General features: G+C 32.8%; 1 protein-coding gene across 6 annotated transcripts in view; it reads right to left on the reverse strand.

Moving 5' to 3' along the window:
* The window catches only part of LOC138317644 (centrosomal protein of 164 kDa-like), a 78,479-nt gene that overhangs the window by 18,594 nt on the left and 41,071 nt on the right, over positions 1 to 18,814 (reverse strand). The window lies entirely within an intron of this gene.

Raw genomic sequence — 18,814 nt, forward strand, 5'->3', positions numbered from 1 at the left:
TTAGGGGGTCACCTGTCCGATCACGTTGGTTTTCTCCGGGCACTCCGGTTTTCGTTTACACTAAGACCCCTCGCGCGCATACATTTGGGTCATCTAGAGTGATTTACATAAGTTGTCTAACTTGTTCCTCAATCGATATAAAATCAATAAAGTTTATTTTTTATATTTTTTAGTATATTGAACAATTGTCTCCAGCCAGAAGCCTGTTATTCTGAATGTTCGATACATTTTACTTTTTTTTTATTTTTCAAAATTTTAAAAGCTTTGTTCAGATGTTTTCGGAAATAGTGCTTGACGAATGGTACCCTAATGTACCCCTGTTTAATTCCAGGAGGTTATGATGTGGATGCCATAACGTCTGGTAAAGTTCTGTTCGTGGACATGGATGGTAAAAAGTTTGGATTGGTTCGATACCAAAAAACAGAAGATGATGCTCAGCAATACTGTGAGACAACTCTGTCAGGAACACTCGCCAATATGGATACTCCGAGGAAGATCGAAATATTGGACCATGAAGTGAATAAATTGACAGGTAATGTATTCGTATTGGCAAATGTAAAGGGATATTACTGTCTTTCTTGGCGTAGTTTGTAGGGTTGTACGACAGCTTCATTTTCTGCGTATGACAGGATTATGATGTAAAATGAAACCCTAATTTTTTTCGTCTTACATGTACAAACTTCATGCATGCGGCACGAATGACAACCTAACCGCAATGCAAACTCTTTTTTTTATTAACTGAACACTATTATTTCTATCTACATTAAAATTTTATTTATTTATTGCAATATTCTTTAGCCTATATATTCTATAAACTATAATGCCCTATCTATCAAGCATCGAATTATATAAAATTAACAATTTTGATTAATGAGAAATCATCATCTCGCATGGGTTTGGATAAAAGAAAGAACGTTCAGTCGTCAGGAACACTTAATTTTATGATTTTATCAATATGCAATAATAATTCGAGACATGTCAACACGATCCCTTACATTATCCAAAAGTTATATGTGCTATAACTGGGCAAAAGGGTCGATATGTTATTTTTTTCGTCAGCAATACACTGAACGCCGTACTGTTTGGCTACATATTATCCTATCGTAAAGAACATAGAGCCGTAATTTGATTGGCCCAGCATAACAAATGCGATTATTAAACGGTTTTGTGTTATGAGATGATAACACATACCAAATTCATCAACAATATTTTCCAATTTTAGAAAAACAATCAATTGTTAGCATAAAATGCCAAAATGCAGTAAATCCTACCTCCCAAGTATAATATCAGAGAGAGTTGTGAGGGAGGTCATTCAATTTTTAAAAAGGACGATTATTTATGTCACTCTGGCCAGACAACAAAATACATGGTAGTCAACATTGTCGATTTAATTTATCATTATATTGTTACAGAATAAATCATCACCGGGAATCTTTCAAATATCCTTAAAAAAGAATAGTTGGGGAAAGGAAGTCTAAAGTCGGAAAAATGGTGATAATGTATGCGACATTATTTCGTATGAAATAGAAAAACAAAATTTCCTTTCAAAATCGCTCTGCATGTGAAGAAATCAATTAATATTATTGGAATCCTAAAACTTCCTCCCGAATGGCTATGTCCGTGTTGACATTTCCACGCAGCCACGATTTCAAAGTGTTCGATAAATTTATTTTAGAACTGTGCTGAATTTACACAGGGATTTTCCATATTTTTATCGTGAAAACTGGACAATGTTAACAAAACTTGACCATCGTTTTGATATGTTTGTACTTTTGAAAGGCCAATGAACGAGTATAGACTGGCTTTCTTGGCCTGGCTATTTACTTTAATATATATTCGAAATGCTAATAATTTATACAACACATGGAAAATATTCGCCATTTTGCTAGACATAGGTTGGTAAATTATGGCCTCTTCATTTTTCTCTCTAATTAGTTTCGAAAAAAATAAGTCAAATAGTTGTCTTTATAATGAGACCTCATTTAATATATTCCATCACATAACAATTTCTGATAATTGTTTTAAGTAAATCACCGTAATATGTTCTGTAATTTGATTGCCTTTATTCAAACGGCTGTCTTATAGACAAATATCTTATAAATGCCCAAATGCTTATTAACCTTATTTTGATGCTTGATTAAGTTGTTGTTATTGTAAAGATAATTATCAACTTTCAAAAGGTAAATTTTAGAGAGAAAAAAATCGAGAAAAACATCAATTTCGACTTGTGAACCAATCTAAAACTGTTTATGTCACTGTATTTGAAACAATAAATTACATACTGTAGTTACAACGTTAATATTTAATGAATACACGGAACAATTTCGAATATTGTTTGGTTTAATAGAGACCGTTTATGTCAAGTTAAACGTATTAGACCATGTTTAAACTAGTGATAGTTTGTATCATTATATGGCTGTGTGTTTTGCTTGCTCTTGATTGGCTTAAACTACACTTTCCCGCCTTGATTCACTATCCACTAGAAAATTCTGAACTATACATTGTTACGTCATCCGAGGTTGATATAAGATTCCAAAACCCCCAGGTAATACCCAAATATAGAAATCTCGTCACAATTATTCAACAAGACTTATCGGGGAGAAAGGCTACTCAATATCATGAAGAGGAGATACATGTCAATTTGTATGTACATGAAGTCAAAGGGTTAAAATCACTTTACTACCATATAATAAAACAGATATCAACCTGTTTTCAGGTGGATGCTGTGATTTATCAACCCTCGAAAGTAACATAACCCTTGGTCTCTGGCCTCGAGTTATCTCACTTCCTCGAGTTGATAAATCCTAGTATCCACCTGATAACAGATCGATATTTGCATAGGGTTATTTACCACATGTTAGATATACTTTAATATAACTGATAGTTGATAGAAACTGATGCATCGTGCCAAATCTTAGGTATTACTGTTGAATGGCAGATTATTATGTTTATTATAACGTTTGGCAACACATGTAAACAAAAATTGAAAATTTTAGTTATTTCTTTCACCGTACCACAATGCGTATTTATAGTAGGTATAAGGAGGGCTTATTGGTGCGGATTCGACTTTACAAAACATAAACACCGTTGTGCAAAAGGATTCACACCGAGTCTTTAGTCATCTTGTCATGCAACGTACATCTAAGAAGATATATAGGCATATGGAATAACACTAAGACTCGAAAACGTTAAGTGTTCATTAAATATTTACGCTGTGGCTAATTGATTACAAGTTTTTATTGTTTTAAACACAGTGGCACAAACAGTTTAGATTGGTTCACAAGATAAGAACCTTACAGGCCGGCCAAGTATTTCGCGAACAAATGGTGATTGTTATTCTTGTTTTTCCGTTGCATTTAAATTTGGATTTTAGAATGCAAATAATATTTACTTCACAGCACTTCAGATAAATAAGTTTTCAGTCTATTTATATGAGAATTTTACTTCATTTCACATGGATAATTATTGTTATTGATGAAGCCATATTCTACATATTATAATGGTATACTACCTTAAATATGCCCCACCGCCGACAGAGCATAAACGATACCCATCATTTGGACAATAACTGATGTATAATCGTGTTTATATGTGTCTAACTGTCTAACTAACACAAAAATGCATATAAACTAATCTATTAACTTTTGGTGAATGCACAATCAGTACTTAATTATATATAGGGAATAGTGCCATGGAATTATTATTTTATTTGGAATTAAGATAGGAAGCCCAAAACTTTCAATAGTGGTAATGGTGTAAAATTTCACAAGTGAAGAAAAAAACTAATTCATATGCTCCTGTTTTTGATAAAGAAAAAAATACTATTCGTCAGCGATAGAGCATCTTTACTAGTAAACAAATATTATATATCATATGTATCATATTAATTGTCATTCGATGTCAATTATCTTCGTTCTGATTATCTTGTTTGTCAACTAAGTAACATTGCATCACGTCAGTAATTCAGGTTTAATATCATACTGCTGTGCGTTAAACCGAAGGTGTCATTTAATTTCAGAATATCCTCTTTACTGGTTTGTTGGAGCCACCAGGAACGAGAAAGGAGAATGGGTGTGGGATAGCGGCGTGCCTGTAACACAGGTTGTTGTTGACGACAGAAACGTTAATTGTGCTATATTGCTTCACTCCATTCTGAATGATCATTCCTGTTCTCGTACAGAGCCATTCATTTGTGAACTTTTTTGAAAGATATGCTAATGAAGGAAACATTTGTATTCTTTTTGCACTTCATGCTTTAAAAGATCATTGAATCACGTGTCAGTTCAGTTCGGTTTTCAATAATAAGATGTTTGGTAAACACAAAATGAAAACAACTGACTCTATGTATTAAGATATATGTAGCTTTGAACCTGATAAGCTTGAATGAAGATTTCGTGTTTTTATATCGGTTGTAAAATATTTTTAATATTCTCATAACGTTATTATGTCAAAACCTGCAAGCAATGTCATCATTATTAGAGAAATCTTTAACGGTTACTAATTTATCTAATAACTTCTTGCTTGAATTGTAATATCAATATACAGGTATCCTGGTGTAAATAAATGCCTTTCAAACTTATTACCATTATGTTTTCCATTGATTATGAAATCGATATAATTCAATTATATCATTTGCGTTATAAAGTATCGTTACGATGGTATTGCTAATAGCAAATAGTTAATAGCTAATAGGAAGCCAATGGTCCAGAAATTTACTATTGCTAATAATACAAGCCGGGAGAAAATAATCAGGATTGTGCATTTTTCATGATAATTTGCTTTCACGTAGTAGTCGATCGCGTGTTACGAATTATCTATGGAAATAAAACCACATGATAAATGAGGTATTGCATACAGAGTGAAAATCCGCCGACGATAACTTTTGAATTTAAACTAGTTAATTGCAATAATACACGTACATGTATATCTATAACACAGTAAACTCGACTGCACCATCATTATTATTATACAGCGCCCCCTACATTGAGACTGATAAATTATCCTAGCCTTTTATGTGAAGACACATCGCATTTTGTTGTGACTCAAAATACCCCATAATATTGCCTTCACACTATGCAACAACATATCAAACTTTGCTGTATCCGATAACAATTGAATTTGACACCGAATACGTTTCTTTCATGTTTTTTTTAGTTTAACTAACGTATTCAGTAAGACACCACTGTAGTAGTCGAAAAGTTTGATGTGTAAATTTTATCGTTTGTTTTCGCGTACCTCTTGTTTTTGAATTAATGTCAAAGTACTGGGAGTACATTGTTAAATATTTCTGACTTTACTGCAAGAGGTACAAATAATGGGTTTAAAATGTACATACCATATTGTATTCTAGAAACTGTATTGACATTAAGGTAATAAAACTTCAATGTTAAAGTATGTATCTTTCACCCATTGTTACAGGGGACTATCAAGGTGGCTATGGCCTCAGGTAGTTCGTTACAATTATACCCGCTGTCACCATTGCATGATCGTACAAGGCGCCTTAATTGGGATTATCAGTGTCAATTAGACGAGGCATTAATTTGTCCATTTTACCATAAGTGACCTTGTGATCACGAATTCAATGCCACCATTGAGATTGTCAGGTACTGACTACATCAGTTGATTTTTTTCGTTCGCAATCGCATCATCGTTTTTATCTTACTTTCTTACTTTATTATTCCTAGAACTAAGAACTAGGAATTCGCAAACAAGTTCAGCCCTCCTTATTGGTACGGGCGCCATTGACATCATCTCAGTTTGCTTTGTTTGTTTGTTTGTTTGATTATTTTAACGTCCTGATAACAGCTATGGTCATGTAAGGACGGCCTCCCATGTATGCGATGTGTTGCGTGTATGTTGTGCGAAGTGCGTGTTTTGGGAGACTGCGGTATATTCATGTCGTGTCTGAAGACACCAAGCAACACACTCCACCCGGTCACATTATTATGACAACGGTCGAACCAGTCGTCCCACTCCCGTTATGCTGAGCGCTAAGCTGGAGCAGAAACTACCACTTTTATAGACTTTGGTGTGTCTCGGCCAGGGGACAGAACCCAGAGCCTTCCTCACAGGGGCGAGCGCTCAACCAAAGGCCAAAAGTGAGGTGATGTCAAGGGAAGACGTTAAGAAGAAAGTAATTTAGGAAGAGAGAAAAGATAAGATCCTAAATTTAGTCGCCTTTTACGATCATGGAATAGGGGCAGCAGGTACAGTTCTAACGCCCTACCTGCAGGGCAGTCTCAGTTTGCCCTCGAGTTGTGCGTTCGCATCTTTGAAAAAGGATCGTGGTTCTACATTTATATATTATGTATCCCCTGGCCGAGGAACACCGTAGCCATTACTAAACAATTGTTTATGTCCCTGCTCAGTAAAGAAATAGGATGCCTGGTTTGAAACTTGTCATTATAATGTAACAGAGAGATATGTGTTGTCTTTCCCTTTTGCAGCATTCTGTAATCGGACAGCAAGAGTTCGATTATTACCTTGAGACAAAAACATCAGAGCTTTTCAAGTCACATAGAAGACACAACACGAATATATCGCAGTCTCCCAAAACAAGCACCTCACACTTCACACACGCTACACACTGCATACATGGGAGGCAGTCCGTACATGACCCTGGCTATATGCATCACAATAATCTAGTTGACCTTTTAATTGCTCATTAAGGGCCCATTACTTATTCGATTCCCTGATTACCTATTCGATTCCCTGATTACTTATTCGATTCCCTGATTACTTATTCAATTTCTAGCTACTAATTACCATCAGAAATGGTTCAAAATGCATTATTATGCATCACAATGATCTAGTTGACCTTTTAATTGCTCGTTAAGGGCCCATTACTTATTCGATTCCCTGATTACTTATTCGATTCCCTGATTACTTATTCAATTTCTAGCTACTAATTACCATCAGAAATGGTTCAAAATGCATTATTATGCATCACAATGATCTAGTTGACCTTTTAATTGCTCATTAAGGGCCCATTACTTATTCGATTCCCTGATTACTTATTCGATTCCCTGATTACTTATTCGATTCCCTGATTACTTATTCAATTTCTAGCTACTAATTACCATCAGAAATGGTTCAAAATGCATTATTATGCATCACAATGATCTAGTTGACCTTTTAATTGCTCGTTAAGGGCCCATTACTTATTCGATTCCCTGATTACTTATTCGATTCCCTGATTACTTATTCAATTTCTAGCTACTAATTACCATCAGAAATGGTTCAAAATGCATTATTATGCATCACAATAATCTAGTTGACCTTTTAATTGCTCATTAAGGGCCCATTACTTATTCGATTCCCTGATTACTTATTCGATTCCCTGATTACTTATTCAATTTCTAGCTACTAATTACCATCAGAAATGGTTCAAAATGCATTATTATGCATCACAATGATCTAGTTGACCTTTTAATTGCTCGTTAAGGACCCATTACTTATTCGATTCCCTGATTACTTATTCGATTCCCTGATTACTTATTCAATTTCTAGCTACTAATTACCATCAGAAATGGTTCAAAATGCATTATTATGCATCACAATGATCTAGTTGACCTTTTAATTGCTCGTTAAGGGCCCATTACTTATTCGATTCCCTGATTACTTATTCGATTCCCTGATTACTTATTCAATTTCTAGCTACTAATTACCATCAGAAATGGTTCAAAATGCATTATTATGCATCACAATAATCTAGTTGACCTTTTAATTGCTCGTTAAGGGCCCATTACTTATTCGATTCCCTGATTACTTATTAAATTTCTAGCTACTAATTACCATCAGAAATGGTTCAAAATGCATTATTATGCATCACAATAATCAAGTTGACCTTTTAATTGCTCATTAAGGGCCCATTACCTATTCGATTCCCTGATTACTTATTCGATTCCCTGATTACTTATTCGATTTCTAGCTACTAATTACCATCAGAAATGGTTCAAAATGCATTATTATGCATCACAATAATCTAGTTGACCTTTTAATTGCTCGTTAAGGACCCATTACTTATTCGATTCCCTGATTACTTATTCGATTCCCTGATTACTTATTCAATTTCTAGCTACTAATTACCATCAGAAATGGTTCAAAATGCATTATTATGCATCACAATAATCTAGTTGACCTTTTAATTGCTCGTTAAGGGTCCATTACTTATTCGATTCCCTGATTACTTATTCGATTCCCTGACTACTTATTCGATTCCTTGATTACTTATTCAATTTCTAGCTACTAATTACCATCAGAAATGGTTCAAAATGCATTATTATGCATCACAATGATCTAGTTGACCTTTTAATTGGTCGTGAAGGGCCCATTACTTATTCGATTCCCTGATTACTTATTCGATTCCCTGATTACTTATTCGATTCCCTGATTACTTATTCAATTTCTAGCTACTAATCACCATCAGAAATGGTTCAAAATGCATTATTATGCATCACAATAATCTAGTTGACCTTTTAATTGCTCGTTAAGGGCCCATTACTTATTCGATTCCCTGATTACTTATTCGATTCCCTGATTACTTATTCGATTCCCTGATTACTTATTCAATTTCTAGCTACAAATTACCATCAGAAATGGTTCAAAATGCATTATTATGCATCACAATGATCTAGTTGACCTTTAAATTGCTCGTTAAGGGCCCATTACTTATTCGATTCCCTGATTACTTATTCAATTTCTAGCTACTAATTACCATCAGAAATGGTTCAAAATGCATTATTATGCATCACAATAAACTAGTTGACCTTTTAATTGCTCATTAAGGATCCATTACTTATTCGATTCCCTGATTACTTATTCGATTCCCTGATTACTTATTCAATTTCTAGCTACTAATTACCATCAGAAATGGTTCAAATGCGTTATTATGCATCACAATGATCTAGTTGACCTTTTAATTGCTCGTTAAGGGCCCATTACTTATTCGATTCCCTGATTAATTATTCGATTCCCTGATAACTTATTAAATTTCTAGCTACTAATTATCATCAGAAATGGTTCAAAATGCATTATTATGCATCACAATAATCTCTTTGACCTTTTAATTGCTCATTAAGGGCCCATTACTTATTCGATTCCCTGATTACTTATTCGATTCCCTGATTACTTATTCGATTCCCTGATTACTTATTCAATTTCTAGCTACTAATTACCATCAGAAATGGTTCAAAATGCATTATTATGCATCACTATGATCTAGTTGACCTTTTAATTGCTCGTTAAGGACCCATTACCTATTCGATTCCCTGATTACTTATTCGATTCCCTGATTACTTATTCAATTTCTAGCTACTAATTACCATCAGAAATGGTTCAAAATGCATTATTATGCATCACAATAATCTAGTTGACCTTTTAATTGCTCGTTAAGGACCCATTACTTATTCGATTCCCTGATTACTTATTCGATTCCCTGATTACTTATTCAATTTCTAGCTACTAATTACCATCAGAAATGGTTCAAAATGCATTATTATGCATCACAATAATCTAGTTGACCTTTTAATTGCTCGTTAAGGGTCCATTACTTATTCGATTCCCTGATTACTTATTCGATTCCCTGATTACTTATTCGATTCCTTGATTACTTATTCAATTTCTAGCTACTAATTACCATCAGAAATGGTTCAAAATGCATTATTATGCATCACAATGATCTAGTTGACCTTTTAATTGGTCGTGAAGGGCCCATTACTTATTCGATTCCCTGATTACTTATTCGATTCCCTGATTACTTATTCGATTCCCTGATTACTTATTCAATTTCTAGCTACTAATCACCATCAGAAATGGTTCAAAATGCATTATTATGCATCACAATAATCTAGTTGACCTTTTAATTGCTCATTAAGGACCCATTACTTATTCGATTCCCTGATTACTTATTCGATTCCCTGATTACTTATTCAATTTCTAGCTACTAATTACCATCAGAAATGGTTCAAAATGCATTATTATGCATCACAATAATCTAGTTGACCTTTTAATTGTTCATTAAGGGCCCATTACTTATTCGATTCCCTGATTACTTATTCGATTCCCTGATTACTTATTCAATTTCTAGCTACTAATTACCATCAGAAATGGTTCAAAATGCATTATTATGCATCACAATAATCTAGTTGATCTTTTAATTTCTCATTAACCCCTTAACTCCCAGATACGCCAAACTACGCCAATAACGTGTCGTTGTTGAACAAATCGTCGTAACTCCCTTATTTTAGGAGCTATCGAGATACTGATTATATCTGCTAAAACTAGAGATAACAAGTAATATTTTGTGTTTTTAAAAATTTTTCATGTAACAATGTCTTCATGATGTTTTATTGAGTTTAAAAAAGATGCAGACTGAAAAACGGAACATTTTAAATTGATGACGTCGTCTTTCTGTCGGCGTAACATTCAGTGCACGGACCCGATATGGAATCCCTTGCTAATCAAAAAGTACTGAAAAATAATGCTTGAACTTCATACTGTTGATAACTTAGTATCTAAATTTTATATTTATCTTGCAATATCTACATACATTTTTTTCAAAAACAAAGATTTCATCTAAAAAGTACGTGTGATGTGTGGTTTTACGCGATACATAGCAATATGTGGTCAGTTTTAACCATTTTTTCTCACCAATCTGGCATAACTTATAGATACGATGAAAGTCAGGAAAATACTGAACAATATTCACAAATTTATCATTCATAACATACCATATTAACAATACTACGGCTCCATAAATCAACAGATGCATCCACGGAAAATTGCTCAGTCCCACGACTTGACGTTGATCGGTTTCACAAGCACCTGTGCGAAACCGATCGGCGACTTTACCTGAACACACGGATAATGGTCCTCAATTTTGCAGTTAAAAAAACTCTAAACCCTTACGCAAAAATGTCAAGAAACATGTTTACAGTGATTTCTTCGACTGTATTCAAAAAATAAATTAATTCAGCAAATAAATCTTGCCGACGACAGATAAAACTATTTATAGTAACGGGGATTTCCCCGGACTTTCATTTCTAAAAGTTACATGTATTGAAGCACACGTGTCCGACGCCGATTATTTTCTATGGTGGCCCGCATGTTTATAGCTAAATTGTTAGTATTGATTGACTAGGACATCTTATGAGTGACACTGTCATAATCACTGAGGACCTAATTAACATGGTTGTGTTATCAGCCGATATACATGTAGATCTACTGTACGTACGTGACACATGTACAATGTGCATGCGTGTAAGTATGCCGGACACGATGCGAAGTTTCCTGAACACAAAAATACGAAACATACATTGTACCTAATATGCCGTAACCTCATCGTAAATATTAATTTTTATCAATACCAATAAAACTAAACACATATACATCAGCTACATGTACATGCCGTGTAAATATAAAAAAAAACATTGATACGATATATATACCCATATATATTTTGTGATTGGAATACTAGATTAACTTCAAATACTGACTATGATATCTTATCTTTATTTTAAATATATACCTTTTGTTTGATATTTAGAAAATTACTGATTACAAGTAATGGAAATAAACAATTCAAGTGTCAATGACAAAATATATTAGATAATCTATAATGATATTTAATATCCAGATCATTTTTTTATATATATTTTTTTTAAATATGATTCTTCAAATTTTACTGTAATGAATTTGTTCTTCAAATACAAACTAGAAATGTCCTCCAGGAGGTCAACTAATTAATCCAGTACAGTTTAGCAAAAATAGTCTATTGACATGTAAACAAAACATATGAAATGAAAACAAAGGAATCTATGTTTTGAAATTTTAGGGGGATCCTGACACAAACACAAAGTTCTACATTTTTTTTTTACAATTCTTCAAAAAGTGTTCCAATTTGGATAGATCATGTTAACTTATGTAGTGAAAGTTGCAGAGATACAATCATTTAGAATAATGACACCTTTCATATACATAACTATACATGTACATCATGTATAGTACAGATAGATTCAGTATCAATAAAAATTCTGCTCTTAATCTCAAATCAAAGATTGACACATGTAATGTACTATTTGCACTAAAAACATTAAAAATGCAGGTTGTCTGATAATACAAATAAGTCAACTGAATCTTATACATCATCTTCTTTATACTGCATATGCATTTACATGTAATTCAAATTATGGTTTTCTGATGGAAAGTGACAGGGCAACTTGAGCAGAGATACAAAATGTATAAACATATTTTGCCTGTAAAGTTCTTCATGCTTCAATTGACACAAATGTAAAATATTATGCTCTGTGATAGAGATACTATTGATATTTGTCCAGAAAAAGATTAGGCTAACAAAATGTACATGTATGTTACACAAATTGGAAAGGGGTCAGATGTATTTAACATAACCCTGTAATGAGACTCAGCATTTTCATCATATCTTTCTGCTTTCTTTATTGAAATAATCATATATGATTTTTGAATTGTTTCATGTTGAAATAATACATTTTTTTATCATAGCAAATCATTTGTAAAAAGAGCATATGTCAGAAAACAAGTTCAGATACATGTTTATGGATATATTCATAGCTATATCAAAAGTGAACATGTAGTAAAAGTGAAGTCTTTGGAATTGTTATCACACAAGTATGACTAAACAAAGACCACATACGTGTATGACAATACATAACATATATACAGGTAGACACTGCAGTGTATCTACAATATGGTCAAGATATAACATACATATATCTGTAGACACTGCAGTGTATCTACAATATGGTCAGTACATAACATACATATATCTGTAGACACTGCAGTGTATCTACAATATGGTCAAGACATAAGACATATACATGTGTAGTCATTGCAGTGCATCTACAATAGAATATGGTAAATACATAAAACATACATGTATAGACACGACAGTGTACATGTATCTACTTTATGGTCAATACATAATTTAACACATATACATATGCATGTTTGTAGACATTGCACTTGTATAACCAATATGGTCAAGAGATAACACATATATATATGTAGACACCACAGTGTATCTACAATATGGTCAAGACATATCACATATACATGTATGTACACACTGTATGCAGTGTATCTGCAGTATGGCCAAGACATATCAAATATACATGTATGTACATGTATGTACACAGTGTATGCAGTGTATCTACAATATGGTCAAGAGTCAATAATAACACACAAGTATGTGCATTACATGTAGTCCGCTAAACCTGCCTATATTATTAGGCTTCTTTTTTATTTTGCCAAATATATAGACAAAAAATTTATTTAAAAAAGCCTAACAATATAGACAGTTTTAGCGACTACATTACATGGTATCTACAATATGGACAAGGTATACAACACATATAAGCATATATGTACGATGCATTTTTTTTGCAAATGTATATAGATGTATATCTGGAAAAAGTGAGGGCTTCTACCATAATATATATATATATATATATAAGGTTGTCTTTTTGGTAACCAAGCAATATAGAACTGGACATAGAACACACAGATAATAAATGATTAATAGAGATGGTTTGTATTTCTATCAAATATAGAATATGTATATGCGTTTTTGTCTTTAAAAAAAATAACATGCAAATTAATATGAGTACATGTACATGTAGAATACACAAATTTTGTCAAGAAAAAACGCTGTCTGCTAGTCTTTTACTCTGTATTCATTTATTATCTTGATGGATATTGATACTTTTGTGTGGATAAACTAAAGAAACTAGCATTATACAATGTTGGTAAGTAACAAATTACTGCAGTATACTATGAGAGTACCGCATTGCATTTTTTATTGTGTACAAATATATATTTAGATATATTATCTAAACATCTTGATAAATATTTGTAAGCCAGCTTGCTACAATGACATACAGGTTATGATGTTGGTTTTTGGCGTTCCAAAAAATTGAAATGATCTGAGTATGAATATAAATATTTAATATTATAAACAGTAACATGTCAAACAAACGATTTTGCAACACATTACATTTTTTTTCGATATTTTAGTCAACTGGAAGCACGTGAAAATGGTTCTATCAGTGTAAAATCGCATGTTTCCGTAGTTTATATTTTGGTTGCCATGGTAACATTTTTTACGCAAAAGATTAATGATTTGATACCAATTCTGACCACGTTCTCTTTTGAAATTAATACGAAAGGTAAAAGATCACCAAGCCTGTTAAATAGAGAACAAATTTTCTCTAGATGAAGCAAGACATGTGAAACACTAATTTAAGCATTTTCAAAAATCATCGGTTTTTAATTTTGTTGGTAACCATGGTAATATTCAAAATTAAATTGAAATTATGGCATTCGATAAAATTTTTAACCTTTCTGCAATAATATGCTTGATTGTTAGGTTGATAAATTGACATCTAAAAAACTTTCATTGTCTTAAGAGTTATAAATGTAAGAAACTTTAACTTTTTTGTAAAAGTCCAAAATTTCGGTTGCTATGGTAACGTAATTAATGTGAAAACACCATTTTTCTTACAAAATTTGAAAAGGTTGTGATCTGAAGTTTCTAAATATATATGGGTTGATTACCAAAAATATTGCTGCAAAAGGGTGAAAAATCACTGAAAGAAAATGTCAGATTTTCGAGAACTCTGCTAAAAATTCTTGGGAGTTAAGGGGTTAAGGGCCCATTACTTATTCGATTCCCTGATTACTTATTCGATTCCCTGATTACTTATTCAATTTCTAGCTACTAATTACCATCAAAAATGGTTCAAAATGCATTATTATGCATCACAATAATCTAGTTGACCTTTTAATTGCTCGTTAAGGGCCAATTACTTATTCGATTCCCTGATTACTTATTCGATTCTCTGATTACTTATTCCATTTCTAGCTACTAATTACCATCAGAAATGGTTCAAGATGCATTATTATGCATCACGATAATCTAGTTGACCTTTTAATTGCTCATTAAGGGCCCTTTACTTATTCGATTCCCTGATTACTTATTCGATTCCCTGATTACTTATTCAATTTCTAGCTACTAATTACCATCAGAAATGGTTCAAAATGCATTATTATGCATCACAATAATCTAGTTGACCTTTTAATTGCTCATTAAGGGCCCTTTACTTATTCGATTCCCTGATTACTTATTCGATTCCCTGATTACTTATTCAATTTCTAGCTACTAATTACCATCAGAAATGGTTCAAAATGCATTATTATGCATCACAATAATCTAGTTGACCTTTTAATTGCTCATTAAGGGCCCATTACTTATTCGATTCCCTGATTACTTATTCGATTCCCTGATTACTTATTCGATTCCCTGATTACTTATTCAATTTCTAGCTACTAATTACCATCAGAAATGGTTCAAAATGCATTATTATGCATCACAATGATCTAGTTGACCTTTTAATTGCTCGTTAAGGGCCCATTACTTATTCGATTCCCTGATTACTTATTCGATTCCCTGATTACTTATTCGATTCCCTGATTACTTATTCAATTTCTAGCTACTAATTACCATCAGAAATGGTTCAAAATGCATTATTATGCATCACAATAATCTAGTTGACCTTTTAATTGCTCATTAAGGGCCCATTACTTATTCGATTCCCTGATTACTTATTCGATTCCCTGATTACTTATTCAATTTCTAGCTACTAATTACCATCAGAAATGGTTCAAAATGCATTATTATGCATCACAATAATCTAGTTGACCTTTTAATTGCTCATTAAGGGCCCATTACTTATTCGATTCCCTGATTACTTATTCGATTCCCTGATTACTTATTCAATTTCTAGCTACTAATTACCATCAGAAATGGTTCAAAATGCATTATTATGCATCACAATAATCTAGTTGACCTTTTAATTGCTCGTTAAGGGCCCATTACTTATTCGATTCCCTGATTACTTATTCGATTCCCTGATTACTTATTCAATTTCTAGCTACTAATTACCATCAGAAATGGTTCAAAATGCATTATTATGCATCACAATAATCTAGTTGACCTTTTAATTGCTCATTAAGGGCCCATTACTTATTCGATTCCCTGATTACTTATTCGATTCCCTGATTACTTATTCAATTTCTAGCTACTAATTACCATCAGAAATGGTTCAAAATGCATTATTATGCATCACAATGATCTAGTTGACCTTTTAATTGCTCGTTAAGGGCCCATTACTTATTCGATTCCCTGATTACTTATTCGATTCCCTGATTACTTATTCAATTTCTAGCTACTAATTACCATCAGAAATGGTTCAAAATGCATTATTATGCATCACAATAATCTAGTTGACCTTTTAATTGCTCATTAAGGGCCCATTACTTATTCGATTCCCTGATTACTTATTCGATTCCCTGATTACTTATTCAATTTCTAGCTACTAATTACCATCAGAAATGGTTCAAAATGCATTATTATGCATCACAATAATCTAGTTGACCTTTTAATTGCTCATTAAGGGCCCATTACTTATTCGATTCCCTGATTACTTATTCGATTCCCTGATTACTTATTCGATTCCCTGATTACTTATTCAATTTCTAGCTACTAATTACCATCAGAAATGGTTCAAAATGCATTATTATGCATCACAATAATCTAGTTGACCTTTTAATTGCTCATTAAGGGCCCATTACTTATTCGATTCCCTGATTACTTATTCGATTCCCTGATTACTTATTCTATTCCCTGATTACTTATTCAATTTCTAGCTACTAATTACCATCAGAAATGGTTCAAAATGCATTATTATGCATCACAATAATCTAGTTGACCTTTTAATTGCTCATTAAGGGCCCATTACTTATTCGATTCCCTGATTACTTATTCGATTCCCTGATTACTTATTCAATTTCTAGCTACTAATTACCATCAGAAATGGTTCAAAATGCATTATTATGCATCACAATAATCTAGTTGACCTTTTAATTGCTCATTAAGGGCCCATTACTTATTCGATTCCCTGATTACTTATTCGATTCCCTGATTACTTATTCGATTCCCTGATTACTTATTCAATTTCTAGCTACTAATTACCATCAGAAATGGTTCAAAATGCATTATTATGCATCACAATGATCTAGTTGACCTTTTAATTGCTCGTTAAGGGCCCATTACTTATTCGATTCCCTGATTACTTATTCGATTCCCTGATTACTTATTCAATTTCTAGCTACTAATTACCATCAGAAATGGTTCAAAATGCATTATTATGCATCACAATAATCTAGTTGACCTTTTAATTGCTCATTAAGGGCCCATTACTTATTCGATTCCCTGATTACTTATTCGATTCCCTGATTACTTATTCAATTTCTAGCTACTAATTACCATCAGAAATGGTTCAAAATGCATTATTATGCATCACAATGATCTAGTTGACCTTTTAATTGCTCGTTAAGGGCCCATTACTTATTCGATTCCCTGATTACTTATTCGATTCCCTGATTACTTATTCAATTTCTAGCTACTAATTACCATCAGAAATGGTTCAAAATGCATTATTATGCATCACAATAATCTAGTTGACCTTTTAATTGCTCGTTAAGGGCCCATTACTTATTCGATTCCCTGATTACTTATTCGATTCCCTGATTACTTATTCAATTTCTAGCTACTAATTACCATCAGAAATGGTTCAAAATGCATTATTATGCATCACAATAATCTAGTTGACCTTTTAATTGCTCATTAAGGGCCCATTACTTATTCGATTCCCTGATTACTTATTCGATTCCCTGATTACTTATTCGATTCCCTGATTACTTATTCGATTCCCTGATTACTTATTCAATTTCTAGCTACTAATTACCATCAGAAATGGTTCAAAATGCATTATTATGCATCACAATGATCTAGTTGACCTTTTAATTGCTCATTAAGGGCCCATTACTTATTCGATTCCCTGATTACTTATTCGATTCCCTGATTACTTATTCGATTCCCTGATTACTTATTCAATTTCTAGCTACTAATTACCATCAGAAATGGTTCAAAATGCATTATTATGCATCACAATAATCTAGTTGACCTTTTAATTGCTCATTAAGGGCCCATTACTTATTCGATTCCCTGATTACTTATTCGATTCCCTGATTACTTATTCAATTACTGATCTCATACTTATTCATTTCTAGCTACTAATTACCATCAGAAATGGTTCAAAATGCATTATTATATGCATCACAATGATCTAGTTGACCTTTTAATTGCTCGTTAAGGGCCCATTACTTATTCGATTCCCTGATTACTATTCGATTCCCTGATTACTTATTCAATTTCTAGCTACTAATTACCATCAGAAATGGTTCAAAATGCATTATTATGCATCACAATAATCTAGTTGACCTTTTAATTGCTCATTAAGGGCCCATTACTTATTCGATTCCCTGATTACTTATTCGATTCCCTGATTACTTATTCGATTCCCTGATTACTTATTCAATTTCTAGCTACTAATTACCATCAGAAATGGTTCAAAATGCATTATTATCCATCACAATGATATATTTGTCTTTATACATTATACTAAATAAAAATACGCTGCTGGCACCGGATTCGTTAAATGAATCCTGAATACCGTCTCTCCAATACAGTGCTGACACCGGATTCGTTATTCAAGCTCAAAACAACTTCTCGAGGTTTTTAAGTTGTTTTTTTTGAGGTCGTAAAATTATGTTTTGATCTGGTTTTTAATTTTTTGAAATTGTTATCTATTTGCTCATTTTTTGATAACGAATAGGGTGCTGGCACCGGATTCGTTATTCGAATCCCGAATCTCGAATA

The sequence above is a fragment of the Argopecten irradians genome, chromosome 3 (assembly GCF_041381155.1).
Source record: "Argopecten irradians isolate NY chromosome 3, Ai_NY, whole genome shotgun sequence".
Lineage (NCBI taxonomy): Eukaryota > Metazoa > Mollusca > Bivalvia > Pectinida > Pectinidae > Argopecten > Argopecten irradians.